We start from the raw sequence: 8,138 nt of genomic DNA, 5'->3' as shown, positions 1-8,138 counted from the left end.
TTTTTTTTTGTATTTTTAGTAGAGACGGGGTTTCACCATGTTTGCCAGGATGGTCCTGATCTCCTGACCTCATGATCCATCCACCTCCGCTTCCCAAAGTGCTGGGATTACAGGCCTGAGCCACCGAACCTGGCCTAATTACCTCAATTCTTTTTTTTTTTTAAGTCAGTCAAATTTAGCAGTGGGGGGTTGTATACCAACTTAGTGACACTAATGTTAATAAGTTTTGATAACCCACTACCCTCAGACCAGGCACCTCAATTCTTTTATTTGTTAAAAAATTTACATTTGTTCCAGGTGAGGTGGCTCACAACAGCAATCGTAGCACTTTTGCATGTTTGCTAGGATGAGGCAGGAAGATCACTTGAGCTCAGGAGTTCAACATAAGCCGAGTAACAGTGAGACCTTGTCTCTACAAAAAAATCTAAACATCAGCCAAGTGTGGTGGTATGCGCCTGTAGTCTTAGCTACTCAGGACAGTGAGGTGGGAGAATCGCTTGAGCTTAGAAGGTAGAGGCTGCAGTGAGTTGTAATGATGCCACTGCACTCCAGCCTGGGCAACAAAGCAAGACCCTGTCTCAAAAAAAAAAGTTTATACTTGTAATCTGGATTCATTGTAGGAAAATTCAGACAAGAAAAAGGAGAAATTGGCCGGGCGTGGTGGCTCATGCCTGTAATCCAAGCACTTTGGAGGCCAAGGCGGGCAGATCACCTGAGGTCAGGAGTTCAAGACCAGCCTGACCAACATGATGAAACCCCATCTTTAAAAAAAAAAGGGAAGGCTGGGCGCGGTGGCTGAAGCCTGTAATCCCCACACTTTGGGAGGCCGAGGCAGGTGGATCACGAGGTCAAGAGATCGAGACCACCCTGGTCAACATGGTGAAACCCCGCCTCTACTAAAAATACAGGCATGGTGGTGCGTGCCTGTAATCCCAGCTACTCAGGAGGCTGAGGCAGGAGAATTGCCTGAACCCAGGAGGCGGAGGTTACGGTGAGCCGAGATCGCGCCATTGCACTCCAGCCTGGGCAACATGAGTGAAACTCCGTCTCAAAAAAAAAAAAGAAAAAGGAGAAATTGTCAGGCATGATGGTGCTCAGCTGTAGTCCCAGCTACTAAGGAGGCTGAAGCAGGTGGATCATTTGCGCCTAGGAGTTTAGGCTGTAGTATGCTATGCCTATTGGGTGTCTGCACTAAGTTCACCATCAATATGGTAACCTCCCAGGAGCGGGTGACCACCAAGTTGCCTAAGAGTGGTGAACACAGATTGGAAACAGAGCAGGTCAAAACTCTTGTGCTGATCAAGAGTGGGATTGTGCTTGTGAATAGCCAACTCACTCTAGCCTAGGCAACATAGTGAAACCCTGGGAAAGAAAGAGAAAGAGAGAGGAGGAAGGAAGGGAGGGAGGGAGGGAGGGAGTGATCAAAGGAAAGATCCATCATCTCATTATGAAGTGGTAATTACTTTGTTTGTTTGAGATGGAGTCTTGCTCTGTTGCGCAGGCTGGAGTACAGTGGCATCATCTCAGCTCACTGCAACCTCTGCCTTCTGGGTTCAAACAATTCTCCTGCCTCAGCCTCCCTGGTAGCTGGGACTACAGGCATGCACGACCACGCCCAGCTAATTTTTTTATTGTTAGTAGAGATGGGGTTTCACCGTGGTCATCCGACTGGTCTTGAACCCCTGACGTCAGGTGATCCACCCTTCTTGCCCTCCTGGAGTGCTGGGATTACAGGCATGAGACACCGTGCCTGGCCGATAATTACTTGTTTTGCTTTTGATTTTGACTCCAGGCTGGAGTGCAGTGGTGCCATCTCAGCTCACTGCAACCTTGACATCCCAGGCTCAAATGATCCTCTGTCCTCAGCCTCCTGAGTAGCAGGGACTACAGGTGGATGGTCAATGCTAATTTTTTTTTCTGTTTTCTTTCTTCTTTTTTTTTTGTTTTTGTAGAGATGAGGTCTCACTATGTTGCTCAGGCTGGTCTCAAACTCCTGGAATCAAGTGATTCTCCTGCCTTAGCCTCCCAAAATGTTGGGATTATAGGTGTGAGCCACCGTGCCCAGCCAATAATTTTTCTAGTGTGTGTGAATGTGCATATCACCTACACACGTATATATCTCATTATGCAGTGATAATTACTTTGTTTGCTTTTTTTTTTTTTTTTTTTTTTTAGACGGGGTCTCGCTTTGTTGCCCAGGCTAGAGTGCAGTGGTGCAATCTCGGCTCACTGCAACCTCCGCCTCCCGGGTTCAAGCAGTTCTCTGCCTCCGCCTCCCAAGAAGTTGGGAGTACAGGTGCCTGCCATCACATCCAACTAATTTTTGCAGTTTTAGTAGAGATGGTGTTTTACCATATTGGCCAGGCTGGTCTTGAACTTCTGACCTCGTGATCCACCTGCCTTAGCCTCCCAAAGTGCTGGGATTACAGGTGTGAGCTACCACACCCGGCCCACTTACCAATATATTGTCAGTTCTTTTCCATGTCACTACACTTTTTTTTTTTTTTTAATGCAAACAGTCTTTATTATGAGAAAGCAGTGTTATCTAGGAAAGTCACATGCTGGTTTCTTTCTAACAAAATGACAAAGCAGGTTTCTTAAATAATTTACAAAGGGCAGAAATTGCTCTTGAATAGGGCTATGCCTCCCGCACACCCACAGTGCTCTGCATTGAGCATATAAATAGGTACCCATGAGCCCAGGTCTTCAGCCTGGAAATATCTCCTGTGCCTTCCTCCGAGTCCCTGGTAGGGAAAGCAGGGGTGAGAGTGGGGCCCTCAAGAGCCTTGGCACTGGAAACACAGTGGGTGAGTGACTGCGGATGACTCCCCCAAAAACCAGGCACCTGAGTAAAAGCTAAGAGCTCTCTAACATCTGATGCTAGCACGTCACGTTACAGATGAGGCAAATACAAGGCTCAAGGTCAAGTGTATGGTGAGTTTCTAAGCTCAAGATTCCCTGTGAAACAAGAAGAAACAATTCTCCCCACCTCTGCTCCACATGTGGCCAGAGCAGGGGGTCTCTGGCCCCTTGTTAGTCAGGTCCCTGTTAGCAGTGGCGCGGGGTACTGACGACTCCTGGGGGCTTCCTCCAGGAAGTGCATGGGGAAGCACAGACATCCTTGGGTATGGAGGCTTGGCGTCAGACAGGGCTTGTTTCCTGCAGGGCACTTCCTCAGTCATGAATGAGAGAGATGATGTCACCACTCTCCTGCTATAATGGCTTAATCTAGTTCTTGGAACAGCTTCTGGAGATGCTGAATTCCCGCCCCCACAGGCTCTAGGTCACTGTCAGACTCTCTGGGAGAGCAGAGGGGCTCTGTTGAGAAGTAGGGGTTCCAGAAGGCAGCCTCCCGCCTAGACCGCGGTAATGGGTGGGCACGTGAACCTATCCGGGCAGAGAGGTGGTGATGCTTCTTCTCCCAGGTATCTGCGGCTGAGTGGGCAGGAGCAGCTCCAGACAGCTGGGTGCTCTTCTGGCTCAGACTGTGACTTGCGGATTCACTGCCCTTCTGTGCCCCTCTCTTCCTCCTCCTAGCCTTCACCTGGGTCTCCACCAGCCACTTGGTACCACTTTCGCAGGACTCCTGGATTCTCTGGGACTTGGCGCCCAAGCACTCTTAGCTGAGTGAGCTGCAGCCTGGAGGCCCTGCAGCCCTGGCTCTGGGGTTTCCAGGTGTTTCCAGGAGGGGCCTGTGCGGAGGTTGAGGTTGATGGGTCTCAGGGGCAGCCTTCTTTGGAACTGTCTGCACAGGGACCCCAGGACTCCTGCGAAGGCCTCCTAATGGCCACAGTCTGCAGCTCCCTGGTGTCCTCCAGCTGTTCCTAGTGCTGCAGAGATCTCCAGTGCACGGAGGTCCCCATGCTGTGCTACTGAGAAGTTGTCTGCCTGGCCAAGAGTCTTCTCTGCCCACTAGACCCCTACACTGCCAACACCGATCATACCCCGAGCAAAGCTGCTCCTCGCCCACCGAGCAAAGCTGCTCCTCGCCCACCACCCACTATATGCATTTAATGGACATTTAAATTTGCTTTCTACTGTTTTTTTGTGTGTGATTATAAACATCCTTGTGTATATTTAAATCATTAATTGGTACCATAGCAACTAAACCGCCCACTATAAACATTTGATGGATATTTAACTTGCTTTCTACTGTTTTTTTGTGTGTGTGATTATAAACATCCTTCTTTATATTTAAATCATCAATTTGTGCCATAGCAACTAAACCAAGCTTGTTTCCAGACTGTAATTATTTGCAACTTCCATCTTCCTGGTCTTTACTGAAATAATTCAGCATGATTTTTAAATTTACCTATAGTGCCTACCTTACAGCCTGCATCATGGTAAAAACCAAAGCAGCTGAAGAATGATCCCTGCTTATGATGTAAAAATGGAGGCAGAAGACATAACTCTAAGGCAATAGACAATTTAATGTGATAAAATTATGATATAGGGGGTATGTCATTGCTGAAGGGATTCCAAAGAAAGAAAAATAAATTCTGACGTAGTTAATGTTGGTGTCACACGATCAGTTTATATGTGGTGAAGACTGTCGGTGCTCACCAGTGATTGTGTTCTTTTCTTCTTTCTGGCCTACAGCCAGAGTCCCTCTTCCAGCCTCCAGTGCAGTTAGGTGTGACCATGTGACTGTTCTGGCCCGTGGAATGTGAGCAGGAGTGGTGGGCACTACTTCTGGGTCCATAAAAACCTCTCAAGCACAATCCTCACTCTTTGGCCATCCCTTCTCTTGCTGAATGGAGAGGACAAAGAAAGGGACAAAGAAAAGGGTGGAACCACAAGATGGAAAAGGCCTTTGTCCTTGAGTGATCATATGGAGCAAGACCCCTTCCCTGATGCTGCCTCCTTCTCCCACCATCCCCATCTGCCTCCATCTCCCACCATCCTCTCTCCCTGCTCACTTCTTTCCCTCTCTCTTCCTTCATCTCCCCCTACCCTTCTAGCAACCCACATTGGACTGTGAACAAGAGAAATAAACTTTTATTGTGTTAAACTAGTGGAATCTCAGGGTTTATTTATTACAGAAGCTGGAATTATTTACTTATCTAACATACAATGGAATAGACTTATATTTCCCTGAAATGTCCTACTTCTTGAGAACATTTCCCCTTCTGCAAAAATGGAAGTGGGTCTGTATAATGAAGAACTAACTTAACCCTGGCCAGGTGATATGGCTCATGCCTGTAATCCCAGCACTTTGGGAGGCAGGCAGCTCACTTGAGGTCAGGAGTTCAAGATCAGCTTGACAAACATGGAGAAACCTGCTCTACTAAAAATACAAAAAAAAAAATTCGCTGGGCGTGGTGGCACATTGCCTCCCAGCTACTTGGGAGGCTGAGGCAGGAGAATCATTTGAACCCAGGAGGCAGAGGTTTCAGTGAGCCAAGATCACACCACTGCACTCCAGCCTGGGTGACAAAGCAAGACTCTGGCACAAAAATATTAACCAAAAGAAAGGCCTGGCTGGCCGGCCAGGTGCAATGACTCACGCCTGTAATCCTAGCACTTTGGGAAGCTGAGGCAAGTGGATCATGAGGTCATGAGTTTGAGACCAGCCTGACCAACATGGTGAAACCCCGTCTCTACTAAAAATACAAAAACATGAGCCAGGCTTGGCGGCGGACGTCTGTACTCCCAGCTACTCGGGAGGCTGAGGCAGAGAACTGCCTGAACCCGGGAGACAGAGGTTGGAGTGAGCTGAGATGGAGTCACTGCACTCCAGCCTGGGCGACAGAAGAAGATTCTTTCTCAAAAAATAAATAAATAAATAAAGGCCTGGCCTTTGCCGTCGGCTAGAGCGGAGGTGACCTCCAGGCCCCAGAAATGTCCTGCCTGATAGGAGTGTCTGTTTGCTTGGCGTTCTGGCCACTGGGCAGTCTAACAGTGTGAGTTAGGCGCCAGGCCATGCTGTTTCAGTTCTGACCTCTGGAGGACCTGGAGGCTAGAGGTACTAGCATGACCTCTGGGAGAGGAGTATACTCAAGATCAGCCATAACAGCAGTGTGTGATCGAGCCCCAGCAGAAACTTTGCAGACTTCAGGTTCAGGCTCCAGTTGGTAATAATGTGTGTATTGTCACACATCGCGACCAGGAGGAGATAACATTGTCCGTGACTCCACAGGCAGAAGATATCCAAGTACTACACTTGAACCTCTCCTGGACTCTGTGTTTCTTCCTTTGGCTGATTTTAATTTCCATCCTTTGTCTATAATAAACGGTAACTGTGAGTATAACAGTTTTCAGTGACTTCTGTGAGTTTTTCTAGATAATTATCAAACCTGGGATGGTTTCAGGAAACCCCCAAACTTATATTTGGTTTCAGAAGTAGGGGTAGTCTTGTAAGAACTGTTCCTCCAGCCTCACAGTTTGGCTAACCCTGAGTGCAGCCCTGTAGTCAAGTTTATACTATGTGAACTATCTGCCTTGGCTGTGGCTAACTGGACTGGATGTGGGTGAACACTTGACTCAAGACGAACCAATAAGCTTCTTTCTTCTGGACATTTGGACTAAGATCTAGTATGTTTCTATTAGGTGCTTGAACCAAAATGTCATGAAACTTAAAATATATCTGTGGCCTTTTATCATTAAGAGCACAGAGAGGCAGAGAAAGCTACAGAAATAGAAGGAAAGTGAACAAATGAGAAACCACATGGTTCCAGAGAGAGATGGAGACGGCACGGACTAAGTGGCTGTCATGATTCTTGATACCTTTCTAGTTCCTAGTTCTGGTTCCTCCAGAGGCCTGATTGCTTCCTATCCCTGTATCTTTATAATAAATTGCCTCCTAGGAATGTCTCTCCTGCTTACAGTAAAAAAAGCTAGCTGGGCACTGTGGCCAATGTCTGCAATCCCAGCACTTTGGGAGGCCGAGACAGGTGGATTGCTTGAGCCCAGCCTGGACAACAGGTGAGACCTTGACTCTACAAAAAAATTAAAAACTAGACAGGCTTGGTGGTATGCACCTGTAGTCCCATCTACTGAGGAGATTGAGGTGGGAGACTTGATCAGAGCCCAGCAGATGGAGGTGGTAGTGAGCTACAGTCACAGCAGTGCACTCCAGCTTGGGCAATGGAGTGAGATCCTGTCTCAAAAAAAGAAAGAGAGAGAGAGAAAAAAGAAGGAAGGTAGGAAGGAAAAAGGGAAGGAGGGGAGGAAAGAAAGAAAGAAAGACCTGCATTAAGAATATATACATTTTTTTCTTTTCTTTTTTTTTGAGAGAGTCTTGCTCTGTCACCCAGGCTGGAGTACAGTAGCACAATCTCGGCCCACTGCAACCTCTGCCTCCTGGGCTCAAGTGATTCTCCTGCCTCAGCCTCCCAAGTAGTTGAGATTACAGGTGCCTACCACTATGGCTAATTTTTGTATTTTTAGTAGAGATGGAGTTTCATCATGTTGGCCAGGCTGGTCTCAAACTCCTGACCTCAAGTGATCCACCTGCCTCAGCCTCTCAAAGTGCTGGGATTACAGGCATGAGCCACCGCACCCAGCCAAGATGCTATATAGTTTTCAAGTGCTTTCCATATAATGTGAGGCAATAAAGTATACAGAGAAAAGTGCCAAGTCTGTGCTCTAGACCTGCTCAGCCACTTTCACGTCCTTAAGCCTTTGATACCTCTCTGGGCCTCAGTTTATTTTTTTCTTCTTTTCTTTTTCTTTCTTTTCTTTTCAAATGAGTCTCACTCTGTTGCCCAGGCTGGCATGCAGTGCCACAATTATAGCTCACTGTAGCCTCAAATTCCTGGGCTCAGCAATCCTCCCATCTCAGCCTCTTGAGTAGCTGGGACTACAGGTGTGTACCACCATGCTGGTTGGGTTGTAGTTTCATTATCTGTAAAATGCATGTTGGGTCTAGATGGTGTCTAAAGGTAGTTACAGTTCTAATTTTTTTTTAATTAAATTTCATGTGATTCTTAATCTAAAACATTAAGTCAGTAGAACAAATATTATCTCTCTTTTACAAATCCTACTAATCGAGTCCTCAGAGATAAATCTGTCCCCAAGGGGAACGAAGCCTGAAAGCACCTCATGGGCTAAGGATGGAGGGTGGAGCAGTGTAGAAGATTGTGGAGTTTTAAAAATTCATTCTGGGCTGGGCGTGGTGGCTCACGCCTGTAATCCCA

At 47.2% G+C, this 8,138-nt stretch overlaps 1 long non-coding RNA gene and 1 pseudogene across 1 annotated transcript; both read right to left on the bottom strand.

The window, feature by feature from the left end:
- Positions 1 to 168: 168 nt before the first annotated feature.
- LOC116551929 lies at positions 169 to 7,512 on the bottom strand. Its single transcript, XR_004269132.1, has 3 exons — positions 7,502 to 7,512; positions 6,477 to 6,482; positions 169 to 242 (listed from the first exon to the last, which is right to left on the bottom strand). It is a non-coding gene; the product is annotated as an uncharacterized LOC116551929 (long non-coding RNA).
- Positions 3,175 to 4,087, bottom strand: LOC116551928 (annotated as a pseudogene).
- Positions 7,513 to 8,138: the final 626 nt, after the last annotated feature.

The sequence above is a fragment of the Sapajus apella genome, unplaced genomic scaffold (genome assembly GCF_009761245.1).
Source record: "Sapajus apella isolate SASKATOON/1434 unplaced genomic scaffold, GSC_monkey_1.0 scaffold10, whole genome shotgun sequence".
In the NCBI taxonomy this organism is placed as follows: Eukaryota; Metazoa; Chordata; class Mammalia; order Primates; family Cebidae; genus Sapajus; species Sapajus apella.
Note: the sequence above shows the minus strand (reverse complement) of the source record. Positions and strands in the feature narration are given on the sequence as shown.